General features: G+C 38.1%; 1 pseudogene; it reads left to right on the top strand.

Annotated features, from left to right (window-relative positions):
* Positions 1-1293: 1293 nt before the first annotated feature.
* On the top strand, positions 1294-2030 carry LOC102820193 (annotated as a pseudogene).
* The last annotated feature ends 8257 nt before the right edge of the window (positions 2031-10287 follow it).

Raw genomic sequence — 10287 nt, 5'->3', positions numbered from 1 at the left:
ATGAGCTATCACTCAATTCACAATAAAAGTTTAAAAAAAAACTTTCTGGAATTATCTACTTTCAATCAAGATTCATCTGGTGTCAGCAATGATGTCCCTCATTCCACATCCTCTTCTGAATTCAACTTGAATCTCTGGAAGTTCTCTGTCTCAATGTAAGATTGTAGTCATTTTTATTATTTTTGGCAAAATTTTACTTGCATGGGATATTAATGATATTGTCCAGTGATTTCCACATTCCATTGTGTCGCCTCTTTTTGGTATGAACTCAAATATTTATCTTTTCCAAGTGGCCAGGTAGTTGTCGTCCCAATTTATTGGCATAGATGAGTGAGTACCTCCAGTGCTGCATCATTTGTTGAAAGATTTCAATTTGTAGTTCATCACTTCCCGGTGCCTTGTTCTTTGCCAGTGTCTTTAGCACACCCTCAATGACTTTTTCCTTCATTATCATTTGCTATTGATCATATCCTACCTTTTGAAATGCTTGAACATTATCCATTTCTTTTTGGTACAGTGACTCTGTAAAATTTCTATATATTTTTTTATATTCTCTGCATCATTCAATATGTTGATCATAGAATCCTTCAATATTGAAAGTCAAGGCTTGAATTTTTTTTTCAGTTCCCTCAGCTTGAACTGATGAACATTTTTACCACTTGGTTTTCTAACCCTAGGTCTTTGCACATTTCGTTATAATATTTGACTTCATCTTCTTGAGCTCACCTTTGAAATATTCTATTCAGCTCTTTTACCTCCTCATTTCTTCCATTTGTTTTAGCATCTTGACTTTAGAGAGCAAGTTTTAGAGTCTTTTCTGACATCCAGTTTGGTCTTTTCTTTCATTCCTGTCTTCTTAAGACCTTTTGCTTTCTTCCTGTATGATGTTCTTGATGTCATCCACAACTTTCCTAGTCTTCAATCTTTCATGTCTAATGCATCAAATCTGTTCTCGAGATGATCTCTAAATTCAAGTGGTGTATGCTCAAGGTCATATTTTGGCTCTTGTGGACTTGTTTTAATTTTCTTCAGCTTCAACCTGAACTTGCATATGAGCAATTGATGGTCTGTTCCACAGTCTGCCCCAGGTCTTGTTTTGACTGATGATATGGAGCTTTTCCACCTTCTCTCTCCATAGATGAACTCAATTTGATTTTTGTGTATTCCGTCTAGTGAGGTCCATGAGTACAGTCTCTTATATTATTTTAAAAGGTTTTGTGACACAGTGAAGCAGCCAGTGTTGGACAAGACATTGGTGACATCTGCTTGTGAGGCAAAGGTGTCTGCAAAACTATGGATGATATAAGAAATTCACTTGAAACTAAAGAATACTCTGATACTGAGATACAAAAAAATCAAGTATTAACTCTGCAAGAATGATAAGACAAGTGAGTGAACTGTGTATTGCATTTCATCAAGAAGAAGGACATCAACTATGAAAGAAACATTTGGATACTTTTCTTAGCGGTGGGAATGGACTCAGGGTATTTTTCCCTTTTTGTGGCAAAGCAGTTGACATAAGATGGTTTGCAGACTTGGGACATAGTGCCATTGGTGTGGAAAACAGTGAACTTAGGACACAGGAATTTTATATGGAGCAGAGTCACTCTTATTCAGAAGAGCCAATCACTGAAATCCTGGGAGCCAAAATATTTAAGAGTTCTTCGGGGAACGTTTTGTTGTACTGTTGCAACATTTTTTATATTCCAAGAGCAAATACTGGCCAATTTGACCAGATTTGGGATAGAGGAGCATTGGTCGCTATTAAGCCATGCCATCGACAATGCTACACTGACATCATGTGGTCCCTAACAAGAAAAGGGTTTCGTTACCTCCTATCTATTTTGTCTTATGATCCAAGTAAACATTCAGGTCCACCATTTTGTGCCCTATGTGCTGAAATGAAAAGGTTATTTGGTAAATTGTGCAATATACAGTGTCTGGAGAGCATGAATGTTTTTGGAGAACAACACAGAATTTGGGGAATTGACTACATTTTTGAAAAGTTATATCTAACAACAGAACAGTGAATGCAACATAAAATTGAGTAACATCAGTATGTTTTTGAACAATTGGAAAGTATGCTAACTTTTGAAAATATGATTAATGACTTTTGAAAAAAATTCTTTACAGACCATGTATGTCATAGATCTGTGCTCAAAACTGCACATAAATTTTTAGAATAGAAACACCTACTACAATGTTAAAGTGGCTACCTTTTGAGAAGAGAGTCTAAATGGGGATGGAAACAAACTATACCTAGATGTTTAATAGATTCTGTAAAAGTCTAGCAGTATATCTATATTTATAGATTCTGAGAAAGGTTTGCAGTTGGCTTATATTACTTGTATGTTGTTGTTGAGTGCTGTTGAATTAATTCTGACTCATAGCGAGCCTGTATAGGATTTCCGAGGAGCAGTTGGTGGTTTTGAACTGCCGACCTTGTGGCTCACAGTTCAGTGCTGATCCTACAGCACCACACCAGGAGTTCACAACTACATACAGTAGCACACAATACCAATATAGATTAAGTTGTTGTTGTTCTTGTTATTAAGTACCATGGAGTCGGTTCCGACTCATAGTGACCCGGCACAAGGTTTCCAAGGCTATAAATCTTTATGGGAGCAGAAAGCCTCATCTCTCTCCTGTGGAACGGCTGGTAGTTTCAAACTGCCAACCTTGAGGTTAGCAGCCCGATTCCTAACCACTACGCTCCTCAAGCCTGTAAAATATAAAACTAATGATTTGCTCTGTAAACCTTCACTCAATTACTTATATAATGAAAGAGAAATACGATGCATATAACTTCAAAACCTAATTGACATTTTTTGAAATTTAGAATCATTGAAGAAATGTAGCACTTGAATGATGTGAAAGATAAAAGAAAGTGGTCTATGAAATTTTATAAAAATATTAGCTTTTGCTATAAAGACTCATATACTTGAATTCTAATACCTTTTTTCACTTTCTGTCTAACAGTAATTTTATTTGTAATAGAATCTAGAAACGAATTGTTTTTTTTTTAATTAAATGAGCTAGTGTATATGAAACAATGTTTTTTTCCAAATTGTAAAAATAAAAAATAAAGGTATTTTCAAAGAAGTCATTGGTCTTATGAAATGCTATCTTGCAATCTCCAGCACCAGTTTTATAACCTAGGCCATATTTTCCATCTATTAATCCTTCCTTTTTGTTTCCAATCTTTGCATTCCAATTGCCAGTAATTATCAATATATCTTGATTGTATGTGTGATCACTTTCAGACTGAAGAAGTTGGTAGAATTCTTCAATTTTATTAACACTGCCTTTAGTGGTTGGTGCATAAATTTGAATAATAATGGTATTCACTGGTCTTCCTTGTAGGTGTATAGACATTGTCTGATCACAGATAGCACTGTGCTTCAAGACAGATCTTGATATATCCTTTTTGATGATGAATGTGATGCCATTCCTCTTTAATTTTTCATTGCAGGCATATAAACTATGTGATTGTCAGAGTCACAATGGCCAATGCCAGTCCATATGTGTTCCATTTCATTTTTGACAATTTCCAATTTCCCTAGATTCATATTTTGTACATTTCATGTTCCAATTATTAATGGATATTTGCAGCTGTTTTCTTCATTTTGATTTGTACTTCATCAGCAAATAAAGGTCCCGAAGTCTTTTACTCCATTCGTGTCATCGTCAACTCTACTTTGAGGAGGCAGCTCTTACCCAGTCACATTTTGAGTGCCTTTCAACCTGAAGTGGTCATCTTCTGGTACTATATCTGACAATATTCTGGTGCTCTTTATCATGTTTCTATATTCAAAATTCTGGTGCTGATAGTGTTCCGCTGCTATTCATAAGGTTTTCAGTGGCTAAATGTTCTGAAGTAGTCCTACTTTCCTTCTTTCTAGTCTGTCTTTGTCTGGAATCTCAGTTGAAACCTGTCCACATGGATGACACTGTTGCTATTTAAAATGTTTGTGGCAGAGCTTCCAGAATCACAGCAACACACAAGCCACCACCGTATGACAAACTGACAGACGAGTGGTGGTATTTCCCAACTACTGCTCCTTCTTGTTTCAAACTTTCACATTCCAATCACCAATAGTTACCAATGCATCTTGATTGAATCAATTAAAAGAGTCCAGAATTTGGCAGAATTCTTAATTTCTTTATTTTTGACATTTGTGGTTGTGGCATTAATTTGAGTAATAGTCAAATTAACTGGTCTACCTTGTAGGCTTATGGATATTGTTCTATTACAGCATTGTACTTCAGGACAGATCTTGAAATGTTCTTTTTGACAATGAATGTGACACCAATCCTCTTTGATTTATCATTCCTGCCATATTAGACCATATGACTGTCCCATTTCAAATGGTCATTATCAATCCATTTCAACTCCCTAATGTCTAGGATATCTATCTTCAAATGTTCCATTTCACTTTAGAGAACTTCCAATTGTCCTAGATTTATGTTTTGAACATTCAATATTCTGATTATAAATAGATATTTGCAGCTGTTTCGTCTCATTTGAGTTGTGCCACATCAGCAGATAAAAGTCTTAAGAACTTTGCTCCTTGTATGTCATTAAGGTTGATCAGACCTGAGGAGGCAATTCTTCCCAACCTGAGAGCTTCATCCTCTGGCATTATATCACCCAATGTTCTATTGCTATTCGTAAGGTTTTACCAGCCAATTATTTTTAGAGGTAGATCACCAAGTCCTTCTTCCTAGTCTGTCTTAGTCTGGAAGTTTCTCTGAGACCTGTTCATTGTGTGTGATTCTTTCTACTGGTATTTGAAATTCTGACGGCATTGCTTCCAGCATCATAGCAACATGCAAGGCACTGCAATATGACAAATTGACAGATTGCTTTAATATTGCCTAATTTTGCAAATACTACTTTAGTATACCATTCCTGTTCTACAATACAATAAATTTGGAAGGAAGTTTTTCATTGTCTCATTTAGACCTTCAGGAAGAGCTTCTGTGCAAAGGATAATGATGAGAAAGGAAACAGTCTCTTGAGATGCACACAGTGTGTGACCAGATATAGCCACACAGTCATTTTAGTTGGTTGAATGGCACATCCCTCCAAAAGATGAGTTTGTGCCTTAAGTCCTGGAACCTGTAGTTGTGACCTTATTTAGAAAAAAAGGTCTTTGCAGATGCAATTAAGTTAGGAATCTTGCCACTAGATAATCTTTAATTACCTGTATGAACCTTAAACATAATTACAAGAGAAAGAAGAGGAAAGATCCCGACAAAGGTCATGTAAAGGCCAAAGCAAAGATTGGAGTGAAGCAACAACAAAGAATGCTAACAACCAACAGAAATTGGAAGAGGAAAAGAACAGATTGTCCCATATAGTCTTCAGAAGAGCATAGTGACCTTGATAACAGATGCCGGCCTCCAAACTGTCAGAGAACACATTTCTGTTGTGTTAAACCAGCAAGTTTGTGGCAATTTGTTACAGCCTTAACAAGCTAGCCAGCAAGCTAAAGCATCACCAGACTATTTGCACCTGATTTTCAGTATGAAATTTCTGAGTTAATCCATGGGTAAATAAGCATGGAGCTACTGAGTTCCTCTCAAAGAGAAAACTGAAACTACAAAATCTCAGAACATCAAGCTTTCAAATAAGACCACCACCTACTGCCTGCCTGGCAGGTCCATCTGAGCTCTGATGAGAGATCAGCAAGCCTCAAGCTAAGCAAACACCCACTGTTGCCAGCTGGTTCTTGAGCCCATCTGGACAGGAAGGTGGGGGCACACACCACTCCCTGATAAAGGGACTTAGGATTCACATATGTACAGAGAAATTTGGCTGAAAAAGAAGGGTTCTAATTGGAGGCTCCTGTCAATGGCTCTGAATAAAGCAATGAATGAGTAATGAATAAGATAGACCAAAGGAAAACTGATGCCATTGAATTATGGTGTTCGTGAAGAATATTGAATGTATCATGGACTGTCAAAAAAACAAACAAATCTGGTTTGGAGGAAGTACAGCCTGAATGCTACTTGGAATTGTGGATAGTGAGGCTTTGCCTCATGCACTTTGAGTGTATTATCAGGAGACAGCAGTCCCTGAAAAAGTACAGCATGATTGGTTAAAGTAGTGTGCCAGGATAAAAGAAGAAGAGCCTCATGAGACGAATTGATACAATAGCTGTATCAATTCGTCTCATGAGGCTCTTCCACTTTTATACAGTAGCTGTATCAGTGGCCTCAAACAAAGCAATGATTTTGAGGATGGGACAGTGTCTGTCACACGTGGGGTAGCTATGAGTTGGAATTGGCTCAATGATACCTACAACAATAGTCAATGGTTAGAGTTTCAGTGTGGTATAAACAGTTAATGCAGTCAGCTGCTAACCTAAAGATTGGAGGTTCAAGTTTAGTCAGGGGTACCTCAGAAGAAAGGCCATGCAATTTGTTTTCAAAAGGGCACAATCTTGAAAACCCTATGAAGTGCAGTTTACTCTGAAGCAAATGGGATTGTCATGAGTAGGAATGGACTTAGGGCAACTGGCTTGGTATTTCGTTTAATATTTCTGTGGACCACATTACACAAGTCACACTTTATTGCTTACAGATTGTTGTATGTGTGAGTTTCCATGTACTTTGAACCTTATCCTGTATCACATTGGGATATGGCAGGGTACCTATTAGAGGTTTCCTTATGGATTTCTAATGTCAAATCCTTTGAGAACAATAGTTTCCAGATACTTACTTGTATCTGAAAAACTGTACCTAATCCACTCGTCTGTCAGCTTGTTGTACTGTGATGGCTTGTAAGTTACTGTGATTCTGAAAGCTATGCCACCAGCATTTTAAATACCAGCAGGGTCACCCATGGTGGACAGATTTCAGATGAGCTTCCAGATGAATTAGGAAGAAATAGTGATGAACTATGTCCGAATATTTAGTTACTGAAAGCCATATGAATAGCAGAGAAACAATGACAGATATAGTGCCAGAAAATGAGCCCCTCAGGTTGGAAGGCACTCAAAATGCGACTGGGAAAGAGCTGCCTCCTCAACATTGAGTTGATCATGATGATGCAAATGGAGTAAAGCCCGTGGGAGAAACACGTGGCATCAGGATTGGAGGAAGACTCATTAACAACCAAAGATATGCAGATGATGCAACCTTGCTTGATGACAATGAAGAGGACTTAAAACATTTACTGATGAAGGTCAAAGAGCACAGCCTTCGGTATGGATTACATATCAATGTCAAGAAAACAAAAATCCTCACCACTGGACCAATAAACAACATTGTTATCAATGGAGAAAAGATTGAAGTTATCAAGGACTTCATTCTTCTTGGATCAACTATCAACACTCATGGAAGCAGTAGTCAAGAAATCAAACGACATATTGCCTTAGGCAAATCTGCTGCACAGGAACTTTTTAAAGTGTTGAAGGGCAAAGATGTCAGCTTGCAGACTAAGGTGTACCTGACCCAAGCCATGGTATTTTCAATAACCTCATATGCATGAGAAAGCTGGACAGTGAATAAGGAAAACCATAGACGAATTGATGATTTTGAGTTATGGTGTTGGAGGAAAATATTGAAAGGGCCAAGGCCTGGCAAAAGAACCAATAGCTCCGTTTTGGAAGAAGTGCAGCCAGAGTGCTCCTTGGAGGCCAAGATTGCCAAACGCCGTCTCTCATACTTCGGACATATTGTCAGGAGGGACAAGTTGCTGGAGAAGGATACCATGTTTGGTCAGAGAAAAAGAGGAAGACCCCCCAATGAGATGCATTGGCCAAGTGGCAGCATCGATGGATTCAAGCGTAGCAACAGTAGTGAGTTTGGCCCAGGATCGGGCAGTGTTTCATTCTGCTGTGCATAAGGTCACTATGGGTCAGCACTGACTTGATGGTACCTAACAACAACAACAGTCCACTCAAAGAAATTATCAAAACTCAATAATCATCCTGTGAAATATTTCAATTCCTCATATGATTTGACATTTTTCCCCAGGGAAACATGTGTCATCTGTGGCACTACTTTGAGGTTTTGATAAATAGAGTTCATCTGGAATCTCCATTCAAACCACATTTGCACCTCCATTTTCCCAGCAAAGACTCCAGGTTGGATTTTATTAAGCCAGTCAGAATTCCTAATTTGTAACCAATTTTTGATTTACTAAATTCCAGTGTTCAGATGGAGGACAGATGGAAAAGCCTCAGGTACCTGCTGATCTTCTGATTAGAGGAATAAGAATAACCATAGCCGATTTCACATTCAGATATCTACAGGGATTGGCTGTGAAAGATCTTTCCCAGGGCTAGTAAGAGATAGGAAAGTATATAGACAAAATCAGTAGGTGTCTAAAGGATTTATGAATTAATGAAAAAAGAGATTTATTATGATCTTTAAGACCCATAATAACTATACTGGTTCTGGGCTTTTCTGTGATCTGGTTCAGGATGCCATTCTGAGAAGGATACTTTTAGCAGGGAACTTTTATTTTCAAAGAAAGTAGAACATATTATTATCAATAAAGGATTTTTACTCCTAATGAGGGGTACTGGTGGTCAGTTGTTAAAGCTTTGTAAAAATCTGTGCCTGCTCTATGTGCAATACATCTTGTTTGTTCCCTTCTGCCTTCTCTTCCCTGTGTTCTTCTCCAATATGTGTACATACTGTCCCATACTCCTCTTCAGTTGCTTCATGGAAGCCTCCCATATGTACTATGCCACCACCCCTCAACTTTCATACCCACTGCAAGGTCCCTGAGTGGTACAAGTGGTTTGTGATCTGCAACAAACCTAAATACAAAGAGAAGTAAGGTGTACCTGACATAAGTCATGGTACTTACAGTCACCTCATATTTCTGGGACCACCAGTCACCTGTCAGTACGTCATACTGTGGTGCTTTTCATGTTGCTGTGATGATGGAAGCTATGCCACTAGTTTTTCAGAGAGAACTAGGAAGGTCCTCAACAATATGAATTGACATGGTGGCTGTAACAATAGGCTCAAACATAACAATTGTAAAGATGGTACAGGACTGGGCAGTGTTTTGTTTTGCTATACATACAGTGGCTATGAGTCTGAACAGACTTAATGGCACCTAACAAGAACAAGCTATCACTAGTCTGTAACTTTGCTGTACAGTGGTGACTTATGTGTTACTATGATGCAGAAAGCTATGCCACCAAAAATTTAAATACCAGCTAGGTCACCCATCGTGGATAGCTTTCAACTGAGCTTCCAGACCAGGGAGAAGAAGAGGCAGACTACTTCTGAATGTTTACCCGCTGAAAATCTATGAATAGCAGTGGAACACCGTCAGATAGCATCAGAATACTGAAACATTATGAAAAGCACCTGAATATTGCCAAACACAGTGCCAGAAGATGAGCAACTCAGGTTGGAAGGCACTCAAAATACAATTAGGAAACAGCTACCTCCTCAAAGAAGAGTTGATCATGATGACGTGAATGGAGCAAAGGTTTTAGGACCTTTATTTGCTGATGGTGCACAACTCAAAATAAGGAGAAACAGCTGTAAACATCCACTGATAATCAGAACACAGAATATTCAAAGTATGAATCTAGAAAAATTGGGAGTTCTCAAAAAATGAAATGGATTGCATAAAGATCGGTATCCTAGGCATTGTTTTTCTGGATTGCATATTAGATCAATTTAAGGCAGAAGAGATTATTGTTGTTAAGTGCATCAAGTCAGTTCCAATCCATAGTGACCCTGTATGGGGTTTCTGAGGAGCAGCTAGTGAGCTTGAACCACCAACCTTGAGGATCAAACCAATTAAAAAAAAAAAAAAAAAAGACTGGGCTCATTGGTCAGAGAGATACTGGAAAAATCCTGAGATCATGGCTCTTGGCTACCCTTCAGGTCTAGAATGGAACTCATCTAATGGCTCAATTTTCAGCCAAATGGTAATTAGATATACAGGTGGGACAACAACATTAGTAAGGTATGCTCACTATGAGATGATTAACCATTCAAGACCAAAAGGACAGCATTTACCTAAGGACAAATTTCAGAAGGATTGATTGGGAAGATTGAGTGGAATGGAAATTTAAAATGACAGGGAAGAAGTGGGTAGCTGTTATTTCATGGATGGGATTGCAATCCATGATATGAAATAAAGTGTATAATTTGTTGAACATAAACTTCTGGTCAGCTCTGTAAACCTTCATTCAATTAACAATAAAACATCCTCACTTTCCCCTTATCCCCTCACCTCCACCACCCCCAAAAAATGAAACAGAAGTAAAGCTTTGTCTTTGGGTAAATGCTGCCCTTTTTTTT

Source organism: Chrysochloris asiatica, unplaced genomic scaffold, assembly GCF_000296735.1.
Source record: "Chrysochloris asiatica unplaced genomic scaffold, ChrAsi1.0 scaffold00015, whole genome shotgun sequence".
NCBI lineage: Eukaryota > Metazoa > Chordata > Mammalia > Afrosoricida > Chrysochloridae > Chrysochloris > Chrysochloris asiatica.
The sequence above is the reverse complement of the archived record's forward strand: the minus strand, read 5'-3'. Positions and strand labels throughout refer to the sequence as shown.